Genomic DNA, 12,860 nt, shown 5'->3' on the forward strand with positions numbered 1-12,860 from the left:
CCTGATGCATGACGAAAACACAGACGTCATCGTCATTTTCAAATCCCCATGAGATCTCTCACATGGAAGCAACAACTCAATGTGTTATGTCCTGTTTTGTCACTGCAATTAAATCCTCAAAAGAAAGTAAAATGCTTTGCAGAAGACATTGTTGAGCAGTGTACGCAGCTACACTTTCAGTGTTTGTGGAAATAAAAGTGGCTGCTCTGTCTTTTAAAGGAGAAAATTCTTATAATGTTCAATTTGGGAGCTAGGCTATTCTGAGATATTCAGCCATCTTTTCAGCCACAATAATTTATGTACAGTCCCTAAATCAAAATGCAAATACTGTATTGAAAAAAAACTGACAGTCTTATATGTTTTCACTATACATTATCCACTTATTTCTGGTTTATATCTAAAAATCTACAAGTTTAACGTGACTTCTTCCTCCCTTTGCTCATATCTCATGAAACTGTGAGCACAGGGATTAGGAGGCAATTAACAACCTGCTGTGTTTGTTAGTGGTTTGAACCACTAGAGGGAGCAACAAGCTATGGTTTCATTTAAAAGTGAAACGTGTGCAGTGTTTTCCGGTTGAAACCTGTGTATGAACTGGTGTTAAGATTATGAATCTCTTGGGATGTGTCATCTTTTTTGGACTCTTCCTCTCTCTCTCTCTCTCTCTCTCTCTCTGCTCTTCTGTCACTCCAGCTGTGTAGGAGTGAAACCTTTTGCAGCTCTTCTCTTCTCTCATTGCCCCTTTGGCTTCTATTTTTGGACGTATACTCCTGTCCTTTCCTCTCTCCTCTCTCTCTCTCTTGCTCTCTGTCACATCCCAGACTGTTCTGGTGCTAGAGATTCCCATGATCACCCAGCTTTGAGGTGACATTGACTGAAATCAGTGGAAGAAGGAAGAAGCAAAGATCAACACTGAGAGGTCACTGTTAATTCCCCCAGATAGGGAGACGGTCGTCGCCTGTGCAGATGCTGGCTGCACAACCTCCCTGCTGAATTGATGTGTTTCTCCTCAGTTCTCGTGAGAGGAGATGGATTATTGGCATTTGCTGTTGTTTTTTTCACGAGGAACCTGTTGCATCGCAGAAGACTGACGGCAGTGAAAGAGGAGTATCTGACATTTTAATCTGTGAGCTGAGACCAAAACAAACATATTTCGTGTCTCCACTGTCTTGTCATGCATCCGTCTCGTTCTCATGTTCCTGAGTTAAAATCTCTGTAAATGTTCGTTTTACATTCCACATGGTCCGGTTACAATCACATCACATATTTAAAGTGTTTGATTTGTAGATTCAAGTCAGCATAATTCAAAATCAAGGCTTGTTTCCTCCTGTTTTTACTGTATTAAGAACTTAAGAATTAAGATTTCATCAATTCAAGAGTGATTATAGAAAATTTCAGTGTTTTGAATTTTAGTTAACTTTTGTTTACATTTGGACCACTGATTCTGGATTTTTTTTTAAGGCTAATAGCTTTCAAAAAAAAAAATCCTCAACAGACTGATTTTGCCTTTCAAAAGGCACGTCTTTTCCTCACACCCCCATGTGAATCTTGAATTGGATGCTTTTTTGTCCACATTTCCATATTACATATACCTGAGTGATATCTCTTCCTTGTATCTCATATGTTTAGGATGATGTGGCTAAATTAAGTCTGTGTTTCACATGGTATATTCATATAATTATATATTCTTTTCATAATCAACATTTCCAATGTTTCCCAGTGAATCCTGTCCAACATGAAGATGGTTGCTACCGTCAAAGTCTTCATCAGTCTTCTGCTGATTTTACACTTTAGCAGAGGTGAGTGACCACCAGACAGTCTGACTGGTTAAAAGCTCTTTTCAATCAAGCTCATAATTATTGACTTTGGAAAAGCTTTTTTGTTCCTTAGTGCTTTGAGTCTGTAAAGAAGTCTGTATGGTTACGGTATAACACTTTACACAGGAAAATTATCTGTGCATTAATCATAACCATTCTTATAATCACAGTACCTTTTTTACTTGAATCAAAGTAGCTTTCTCTGGTATTGATTAAACCCCTAAAACCTCATCTCTGCTCCTCACAGTTACATATTGTTGAAGTTTTTTCCTTCATTGCCTTTGATGTAATTCACTTTTTTTCTCATTTAGTATTTTTGGTATTTAGTATATGCAAGTTGGCCCCCACCTCTACCTCCACCCACCCTCAGCCGCTCGCCTGCAGCTCCACCTTTTTTCATCAGGGAGAAGTATTTATTGACAGCTTGATGTGCACCGAGGAGAAAATGATGAGCAGTACGCAGCCAGCAAGGGACTCAGATTAGTGTCACACCAATTTCTGAAGATGTCTGGTCCAACAGGGCGTATATATTCCTAGGTAACATATTTATATATATAACACTTTCCCATACCTTACTCAAATAAGGTTAAACTATAGTCTAAACCTATCTGTGTGAAGACTCTACTGGTCACTTAAGCCTGGTCATTGTCCCATACTCTTACCTAATTAATATTACATGTGTCTTGTCCTTTGCTTACTTCATTCATCTTTGACTGGAACTGGATTTGGACAGTCCTCTTTGAGTTATGCTTTTCCCTGCCTCAGTATCTAGAAGACCTTGGTTACCTTAGCTACGGAGGATTGTGGCTCCTAGACACTTACAGTCATAATTGAAGCTAGACAGTGATCCATTGTCTGACAGTGTGAGGTTGTTATGATCTAAACTCCTTGAGTGTGGCTAAGGCCTACAAAATAACAAAACAACACAAAAAGGAGAAAATTCCTTCACAGAAACAGTAATAGATAACATGAGCCTTCGGGTTGATACGTTATCAAACAGCTAATAATGTTTTGCTAATGTTAGACAAACCTTGGTCCCGATCTCGAAGTCTGACTTATTTTAGCTAACTTAGCTTGCAAAATACTGATAATAATCCGCACCTGGCTTCTCCTCTGATATGGAAAGCTCCTCCCCACAAGTTGACAGGACTGGTTCGTCAGGTATGTCACGTATGAAAAGTACTGAGTTGTTTTTGCACCAAACTCGGTGGAAGGATGGGGCATGGGCCACGGACAAACCCATGAAATCATGGTTAAAATTAAAGGGGCGGATCCAGGAATTTTTTATCACCTTCTTAAACATGGCGAAAATAGGGCATTTTTCGACACTTTCTTCAGTTTCAGAGGAAACTGTGTTTGGATCTTGATGTAAAACACATATTCATGTTGTTGACAGCTAAATGACTTTGCACAATTTGGCTGCAGATTCAGATAACAATCTGGATCTGACTGACGTGTAGGATTGTTTGACCTTGGTGGAGGTACGCACTCCACCGAATGCCATTCTAGTTTTCTAATGCCTCTATTATTGCTTTTGCCTCAGAAGCAGAGATGAAGTGTTTCTTACCAGACATGTGTTGCAGCTTGTTCCATCAAGTGGATGAATTTCTTACTCTGCAGTGAACTGTTTCATTTTATAACGTGGTGTCGTGTGAAATAGGGAATGGGGAATGAGTATTGGTCGATGATTGTATGTCCTGGTGTGACTGTCATTTGATAGACCTTTCATCAACAAGCTGGACAGATTTGGACTTGCTGTGATAAGAAATCCGTTTCCTTTCGGTTGAGAGCTTATTTGTGATTCAGATCACATACCATCATGGCTGGATTAACCTGTGAAGAAGCCATGGTGCACTGTGTGAGGACCCTGTCATCTTCAAGTACCCTTCAAATACAGTGATCGAGGGTCTCTGTGCTAGCGCTCTGGGATTTTCAATTGTCTTTGATTATATGGTAGCACTCATGATGCATGATGCATGATGCATGCTGCGTAGAACAGTACTTAAAAATCAGTTTGTCTCTCCTTGTTTTTGCAAATGACCTCTTTCTGTTTCCTTTTCTGTTTCTCCACCAGACCAGAGTAAACTCGTATGGCTCTGGATGGCAATGTGGGTCAATTGGTCAATCTACCACGTAGGTCCAGACTGAAATATCTCAACAACTGCTTGATGGATTGCCATGACATTCAAGGTCCAGAGGAGATGAGTCCTATCCTAGAATTAGAGCACCACCATGAGGTTGACTTTTTCATTTTTTAGTGAAATGAATGGACGCTCATGGTCTCCTCAGGATGAACTGTGGTAACTTGATTATTCAAGAAAGTGCCTACCAGAATGATTAGCAAAACATGTGTACAGACATTCATGGTTCCCAGATGATATATCCTCATAAATTTGGTGATCCCCGATTTTTTCTCTGTTGCCACTGTGAGGTTGACAGTTTTAGCTCTGAGCGAAATGTCCTGACAACGTTCACATGGATTTCCATGAAGTTTGTTACACACATTCCTGTTCCTCTCGGCATGAATTTGAATGAAACTTGAGTGACCCGTTTAAGTTTTCATCTCACTGGTTTATGACCAAACACCTGCAAAAGTGAGAAGTGAAGAGATTTTCATTATCCCTGCTTTATCCAGCACTTCCCAGCATCTATACTGTGCTTCCCCTCAGCCCCTCATAAAGCCTCTCTTTGTGACTACCTTCTCTTTTTTTCCCTCTTCTCTCCTGCTTCTGCTTCTAGCCCAGAAATCCAGAGATGACTCCCTCCACACCTCCCTCATCATGCTGTTCAGTGTGAGCCCTGAGTCCCTCATCAGCCTCCTGCTGCTCGGCCTGACCGTCGTCCTGTCTGGCGGTATCTACTTATGGGTCCTCAGATATGTTTGCGTCGGCTGCTGCCAGCCCATTGCGGTCGGCACTGAATCAGAAGCTCTGGCTGGGATGGTGTGAAGCCATTAGGTCCTGTCTAAATGAGTTAGAGTATTACTCACTCACATGCTAGCTAAGAAGTCACACATGGTATTTCCCTTGGTTCACAGGTTAAAATGACATTCTTCATGCCTGTGAATTGGTTCTATTCACTGGCAAGCTGGGACTTTGTAGATAAGACTTTTTTTTATACTTTGTAGAAGACGTATGTAAATTTAGCATTTTCACATGTGACACAAATTGTAATTTGTTTGACCTTTACAGACCTCAGATGTCTCAGGGGAAATAACTAATTCATCTGCACAAATGACTAATTTGTGCTCTCAAATGAGTGATTCTTGTGTGGCTCCAAACCCATTGGCAGGATGAAGAATAAGAGTCTTCACCTTCCTGTGTCTGCAAAATTACCACAAATTGGGTGACAAGCGTGGATAAGATTGACGTAGCTGTACAGGTTGTTTAAAGTGAAGTCGTGTTGACCGAAAATGATATTGTCAGGATGCTTATGTCGCTCACTACAGGAAAAATAGCAAACTCAAAGAGAAAATGGCCAATGTGGCTTTTGTATTAAATCGGTAAGATGTCAAAGGCACGGGGGCAGATGTAAAGAATGTGGTAACTTGCCGATATTCATACGTAGGAGTGGATTCAGTATTTGTAGTCACCTCAGCACCAAAACACAGCTGCTAGCTCAGCGCTAACCCTATACTTTCTCCTTCCATGCTAACCAGAGTAGCCACAACAACCTGTAATTTCAGTTACTACTGCTAGAACGTGACACAAATTTCAAAGCACAAATGTCAAAACTTGTGAGCACAAATTAAGCAATTCAAGAGGTTGTACTACTAATTTGAGCTTAACCATTTTCCCACGATGCCTTCAAGGCTCCATATAAAGTCCATGTATGACCAACCAGAGCAAAGTGGTTGCAAGTTTGACTTTACAAATGGACACACTTTTATCATACTGAATATAATAATCCATCCTCCATTTTTTACTTTACATGTGCAAAGGAGCAAAATAAATCCGGCCCATACTTTCTTCTTGCCCAGTATAGACTCAAACAGACTCAGGCCACAGGCATATGCTGGGCCAGAAGTTTGTTTCAGTTTCATTTTGCTATCTGGTACTGGAAAGTTTAAATAAATATATATAAAATAATGCCAAGTCATACTCTCATATCACACCTCTATTATACCCCTATCTCTGAGGTATACATAGACGAACAGTGAGTTGTTGTACACTGTACGCTGTCCTGCTCTGTTGGTCTTCTTTCAATTCATTTTTAAATAAAACCTCTGTACACTACAGGCCGGTCTCTGACTCTCTGTCCTGGCGGAATTTGTCTATGAATAAAAAAAGAAAATAACATTTCAGTTGAAAGATGAGTCACCTCGCGGTCCGTCTGAATAATAGACAGAGTGCCTCTGCAAGACGAAGGCTATCAAGTTTTGCATCTTAACTGATCCATTTAAATTTTTATCAGCCTCATAATTCAACAGCTTCATATCTCTTAAAAGCTCGATGAATGAATAAGTGATCTGAGAGAATCCCGAGCAGACAGAGGTCTTCACAGCAGCGGCGGTGGAGTTTAATATTTTAGCCTGGAATTATGCATGTGTACAAACACAAACACTATCACACACATGACATACAAACGCACGAACATGTTGACTGAAGAATAAACCTAGAGCTGTGGAGTAGAACATTAATGGATGAATTTGTTGACAGCTTTTATTGATTTATACAGTTTTCAACATTTATGCCTCAGACTGACCCGGAATCTCAAGTTCTGCCTGACACAAACCTGACAGGCTGACGCCAGTCACACAAATATATAACTTGTATAACTTTATAGGAGAGATGGAGGGAGACAGTAGGTGCCCATAGCTCACCGGAGTGCTCTGGTGGGTTAATCCAACCCTGAATTTTGTCACCGACTGGCAACCTGTCAAGAGTCATCCTGCTTAATGAGATACAGGTAGGTAGAAAATGAATGGATGAATGAAAAACTTTAGAAAGACTTTAGATATCTAGATTCTTATCCATCACACAATACCATGATGAAGGCATCTGCCAAATTCATTCTGCAGCAGGACAGTGACCCCAAACACACAGCCGGAGTCATAAAAACCTGTCTTCAGAGACAAGAAGAACAAGGAGCGGATGGTCTGACACCCACACCCACACTGATCTGAACATTGACACTGAGACAGAAGTACTGTGGCAAGTCCTCCTAGATGCTGGCACAATCTACCTGCCGAGTACCTTGAAAAACTGTGCGCAAGTGAACACATCCTCCCTTTCTTTCTGTGTAACCTAACCTGCGGCAGGCCTGGCTGAGGTGTGTTGTAACTACACCACAAAAACAAAGGAAGTGGTTTGAAGAGGTTAACATGCACTTTCAGTCATCCTGATACTGGCTGTTTTATGAAGACATAAACTGTGAATCAGAGTTGATTGTGATTTATTATAGTAGCTATTACTGGGAAAATGACACCCAACATCTTCCAGCTGAAGGGAGGAAAAGATGATTGCTGGGGAACGACGAGAAGGAGGTGTAGCACATGGAGCCAAAGTAGTGTACATACGTTGTCATTAATTATGGATGGATTACCGACCGAGCGTGCTGAGCGCAGACACAGGGGATGTGTTTGAAGTGACTGTTCTAAACATTTCCCTTTGGAAAATCGAAGAGAAATGTATTTTTATCATAATTTCAGCACTGTAATATCTCACAATCCATCTATGATTATAGTGATGCAGAACCAACATTGACAGGCAGGACAAGTGGTTCAAGGAAACTTCCCACATGTACACATCATGGTCAAGACACCAAAGAGCTATTATTACATAGCTCATCTCGCCTGATGCTGAGCCACTCTATTGATCGTAACCATGGTAATCACAGTGAAAACTATCCTCCCTGACCAACTGTACAACATTGTGGATGAATTGTGTGCCCTCCACTCTATGTCTTTGTCTTAGCAAGTGTTTCCAGCTGACCCCATCCCAGTAATGGATTTACTCCTGTCTCTCTGAGCACATTGGCCTTAGGCAAAAGCAGCGGCTCATCCCATGATTGACAGCTGCTGATCGGACTCCAATCGCGGCCGAGAGCTTGTTGCCAGGGGCTACGAGGGGCTTCCCGCATCCACACATGCAGTTGCCATGGAAATTGAGGAGTTCAGCCCCTCCGCCTGCAGATGGCAACACTGCACTCCGGGTCAGGACGGAGAGATGAGAGGTGAAATGGGTTCGAGGGCGGCACAGCAAATCGGCAGTTGGCACTGACATCTTGTAAAGAGCATGAGCGTAGGTTTGATTTCATGGCTTGCATGTTCACCCTGGCTTCACCTGCCTTTCCTCTGGGTGCCGCACTTCCTTTCAAATTACATTCAAGTCAGGTGGAGACTCAACATTCCCCGTAGGCATCAATGTGACTGTCTGCCTGACAGTCTTTGTGCTGCCGTACATCACTTCTTTATGTGCATTGCTCATTTTTATGCAATTCCATCAAGAAATGTTTGTTTTTTAATTATATATCGTGAGACTTGAGATAAAACTGTACTAAAAGCAGTAACTGCTGCATGCATACAACAACAACAACAAAAAAAAAAATCATATTTTATAATTAACTGTTGATTTGGTTCAGTGTTGCAGCTGTTAAGGCTTATGAAAGAGGATGTTGATAAAAGCTCTTTGGTGGTCTGTGCAGCTCTAACCACTTCCACCTACTGTGGTTGCATTTTTATTTCCTTTTTTCTGCAGCATGCACATTTTTCAACACACACACACACACACACGCACACACACACATACATTCACTGGGTTTCACAGAAATGAGTGAAAAAGAAACCAGATGAGCACAACTTAGGGCTGCCAGTTACTTATAGGTGGATCACATGCAAACAAACTGAAAGTGTGCGTGTGTGTGTGTGTGTGTGCATGGCTGGTTGTGTGGCTCTTGACAGTTCATCGCATCAATCATCAACACCTTGAAGAGCCTTTCCTGGCCATGGTGGGGAGGAGAGAGTAGAGAGGAGAGGAGAGGTCATTAAAGGTCAAAAGCAGCAGTGGTTTGCAGGAATTCACCTGCAGCTGCTGCTTCGGCTGCTGCTGGTGGTGGTGGGGTCAGTGTGCAGTATTTCTCACCCTGGCAGGAAATACTGCACACTGTAGCTGAAACTGGAAAGAAACTAGACACACACACCCAAAACGGGAAATTACGCACAGTCCTCATACACAACTACATCTGTGAGTTGTGCTGTCACTTAACCACTCTGCCCTGTCCTGGTGCACTCTCGATCGCAGGTCACGTGCACCCATGTCTTGACAAAATCGGGTCTGTTATAGGTTTGTTGCATCATGACCGGCTGCCTCCACGCATGCAGCCGTGATCGATATGAACCACTTATGACGGACTATACGAGCAGCAGCCCGGGATCTAATTACATCCAATAAGATGTGTGAAATACAGCCGACTGCCGCCAAGTATTTGATTTATTCAGCTCTCAGATCCGGTGTGATACCCACTGGGCTGTGCACTGTGCAGCATGAGCGATTCCCACTGATTTTTCAGCACACCGTGTTCCATATAGTCTGGAGTCAAACAAGGACACGGTGTCTGAGGAATAATTTAATACCACCTTAAACTTGGATTTGCGCGGCGCTAAAAATGCGTTTATAAAGGAGGAGCACAGGGATTCACGTCTGTTTGTTGTCGTGTTGCGGCAGAAACACGTCTTTGATGTAAAAAAGACGTGAGATTCGATACATTTGTTTCCCACATTCCGCTACAATTTAAACCGTGACACCTTAAAGACTACGTTCACTCCTCAGAGCTTGTCCAATAGACTGTGGAGGCGTTCAAGAACTGTCGGAAATATAGCAATTAATCATCCGGCAGACATGAACAATATGAAGAGGTCATAAAACATTGCATTTTTCTTTGTTGTTGTTGTTTCGATGTAACAACTCTTCTTAAAGAGGCTGATTGTAAAATTATGTTTAAATATTTTTATTTTACCATTTGATATTCATGTATTCACATGCTTTGACAGTTTGGTTAATTTATAGCGTTGACTTTTATGATAAAGCAATTAGAACATCAAGCTCATCTTTTTGTAGGTGTTCTTTATTTCATAGCAGTAGATTTTCACCTTCACATTCAAACTGTGTGTTTGACATGCAGAAATGAAAAACTTTACCCCAGGGTTGTCCAAGGTCATATATGACTCAGCCATGTCCACAACATGCCATAACACTCATACAAAATTATGTGTTTTAGACTTGAGGTACAGTTATTTTCAATATCAACTGTAATATCAACTGATCTGTCAGTATTAATAATCCGGCAATCCCTTACATTTATTTTGTATCCCTTGGGTTGGGAACCACTGGACTAAACTAGCTAAATGAATATAGAGTAGTTAAAACCAACTGTACATTGAGCAGCTACAACAGTAAAATGCTGCTTTTACATTGATGCATCAATATTAATATAATTTATTGTAATATGTCCTTCGAATTAACATCACAGCACAATATATCTTTTTGTGCAATTGTCCAACCTCCAGTGTAATATTTTATTGCTACACACCATGTGTGTTTCACTAGCATGACATATCTGTATCTATATGTGATAGGTGTATATAGCCTATAGTTTTTGTGACTCATTGACTCTTTTTCCTTTAGTTTTGAGCTGCTGTAACAAATTAATTTCCCCTTTGGGAATAAGTTAAGTTTCATCTTATCTTAGATGGGCCAGTTTTCTGCAGAACCAGTACTTTTAATACTTCAAGTAGCCTACATTTAACTGATATTATTTATGTAGAATTATAAATGCAGGACTTTTTGTTTTAATTGAGTATTTCAACTGAGTACTTCTTCCACCAATGAAAAAACAAAAAACAAGATCAACAGTGGTGCACTTGAACGCGCAGAAAGTCAAAGGAATTTGGTTTTCTAAATTCCGAGCCTACCAGAGATACTTAAATGCAGCACGGTTGTGAGATCAGCTGATTTTTTACGCTGCCATTTTGTCCGGTAGAGAAGCAACCAGCCAGTCAGTCCGTTAAGAGAAACCACTGGCGAGACTTTTCAGACAACAGCACGGGACGGGACTATCGGTTAAAAAAAACCCCGAGCCGGTGATGTGGAGTCGGCAACCGAAGGACAGCACCAACTGAGCCCGAGGACCGTGAGGGGGAAACAACCGAGCGAAGGGAGCTGTCATTTTTAACTTAGCGTGTCCGCCGGCTCTGCTCTTCAGTCAGACTACAGACACTCGCCCGCTCTCTGGCTGGCTGGCTGGTTAGCTTACCCCGCTAGCTGCTCGGCTAACACCCACCGCTCCTCGCAGCTCTTCTCGCCGGGAGAAACTGCACCTGTCCCGGCTGTCAGCTTCACAGTATCCTCTTATAAACTTCAAACAATGTGCTGCTCGGTTCTGAATGACTTTTTACGCCCGAGGGGGGGTTTAACTTACACTTTGCCAAGCGACCATTGATAGCTTAACAGCCCAAGCTAACAAGTTGACGTGGAGGAGGAACTCGAATTTTTTTTCTTTTTTTTTTTGGATTGTCGAGATTGTTGATGTTCTCCAAGCTGTGATTTCATACGGATTATTATTTTTTTGCCAACACCGAGGTGGACTTTTCTCTTTGGTGATCCCAAACAAATCGTCCAGGTTACAAACCAGCCAGTTAGCTATGTTTATTTGTGGCCAGAAAGTAATTTCAAGTGTTTACAAATTCCACAGTGGGACTCTTTCCTGGTTCGAGTACTGCAACGGAAACATTAGCTAACACAGACTAGCTCAGATTAGTGTCGTCGTGTTTTGTTTACTAGATAGATAGTCGGAATAAACTGTTGCCAAACAATTTAACTACAAAAGGAAAGCTGCAAACCAGCTGCGGATTGTGTAAAGCCAACCACATATTCTTATACCTGCAGTAGTTTTTTTTGCCACCAGTGATCTGACATTTCTGCCGGTTTTATACGCACCTGGAAAAAGAAAAAAACTTAACACAACAGTGGGTGTCTGATCGCAACCATTTACCTCCACTTGACAGGGAAGTCACGTTGAGTTGTGTCCCGCAGGGAGTTGATCCATTGATCGGATCGTTATCGTGCTATTTTAGCTGATTGGGGGGAAAAAGCAGAGAGAGCGAAAGAGAAATAGAAACGATGTCGGGCCAATCTATCACGGATCGGATCGCTGCAGCGCAGCACAGCATGACCGGGTCGGCTATCAGCAAGGCTGTGTGCAAAGCCACCACACATGAAGTCAGCGGACCCAAGAAGAAACACCTTGACTGTGAGTATATCCTCTGTGTGTGTGTGTGTGTGTGTGTGTGCGTGTGCGTGTGCATGTGCATGTTTGCCAGCTGCAGGGCTTCAAAAGCAGACATACTGTAGCCTGTCGGTGCTCTGGGCTGATAGTGCTGAATCTGAGATGCTCACATTCCTTCACTCCACCTGGCTGGACAGCGTCAGGAAGACAGTGAAATGATTATACAGGCTGGGGCTGGAGAATAAAGACGTTACATTGATGCTTCTCTACATTTAGCCTGTTATCTGTTTATAATGTGAGGCAATAAGTGACAGATTAACCATATTAACTCTGGGAATGCTGGAGTCAATTCTGAACAATTGTCTTTTAGATTTTGATTAATCCATTGGTCGACAAATGCCAGGTAAGATGACAAGTGCCTCCTGTAAGATACCAAAGCCTGAAGTGATGGCCCTGAAATGGCTTTGAATAACCAAATATCTTCCAATTATTCATTAAAGCTGCAACCAATGTTTATTTTCATTATTGATTAATCTGTAGATTGTTTTTTCACTTAGTCGATTAATTGTTTAGAGTTTAAATATCCTAAAAGCTTACAATTATCTACCCAAAATCCTAGCCAACAGTTATTATCATTATTGATGAGTCTTACACACTACAAGGAAGTAGTAGAATAATGCCAGTCACAATGTCCCAGACTCAAGGTGATGTCTCCAAACGACTTGTTTTACTCAACCAAAGGGACTCACTTGGCTTAATATCATTTACGACAAAGACAAGCTTCAAATCCTCACATTTCAGGATGTGGAAACAGAGAGC

At 41.6% G+C, this 12,860-nt stretch overlaps 1 protein-coding gene across 1 annotated transcript in view; it reads left to right on the forward strand.

Moving 5' to 3' along the window:
• Positions 1 to 10,804: 10,804 nt before the first annotated feature.
• The window catches only part of LOC111233478 (phosphatidylinositol-binding clathrin assembly protein-like), a 72,274-nt gene continuing 70,218 nt past the window's right edge, over positions 10,805 to 12,860 (forward strand). Inside the window, exon 1 of the mRNA XM_022761300.1 lies at positions 10,805 to 12,065. The gene's annotated coding sequence lies outside the window, so the exon portion shown is untranslated. The remainder of the gene's footprint in view (positions 12,066 to 12,860) is intronic.

Source organism: Seriola dumerili, unplaced genomic scaffold (genome assembly GCF_002260705.1).
Source record: "Seriola dumerili isolate Sdu_G_001 unplaced genomic scaffold, Sdu_1.0 BDQW01000393.1, whole genome shotgun sequence".
Classification (NCBI taxonomy): domain Eukaryota; kingdom Metazoa; phylum Chordata; class Actinopteri; order Carangiformes; family Carangidae; genus Seriola; species Seriola dumerili.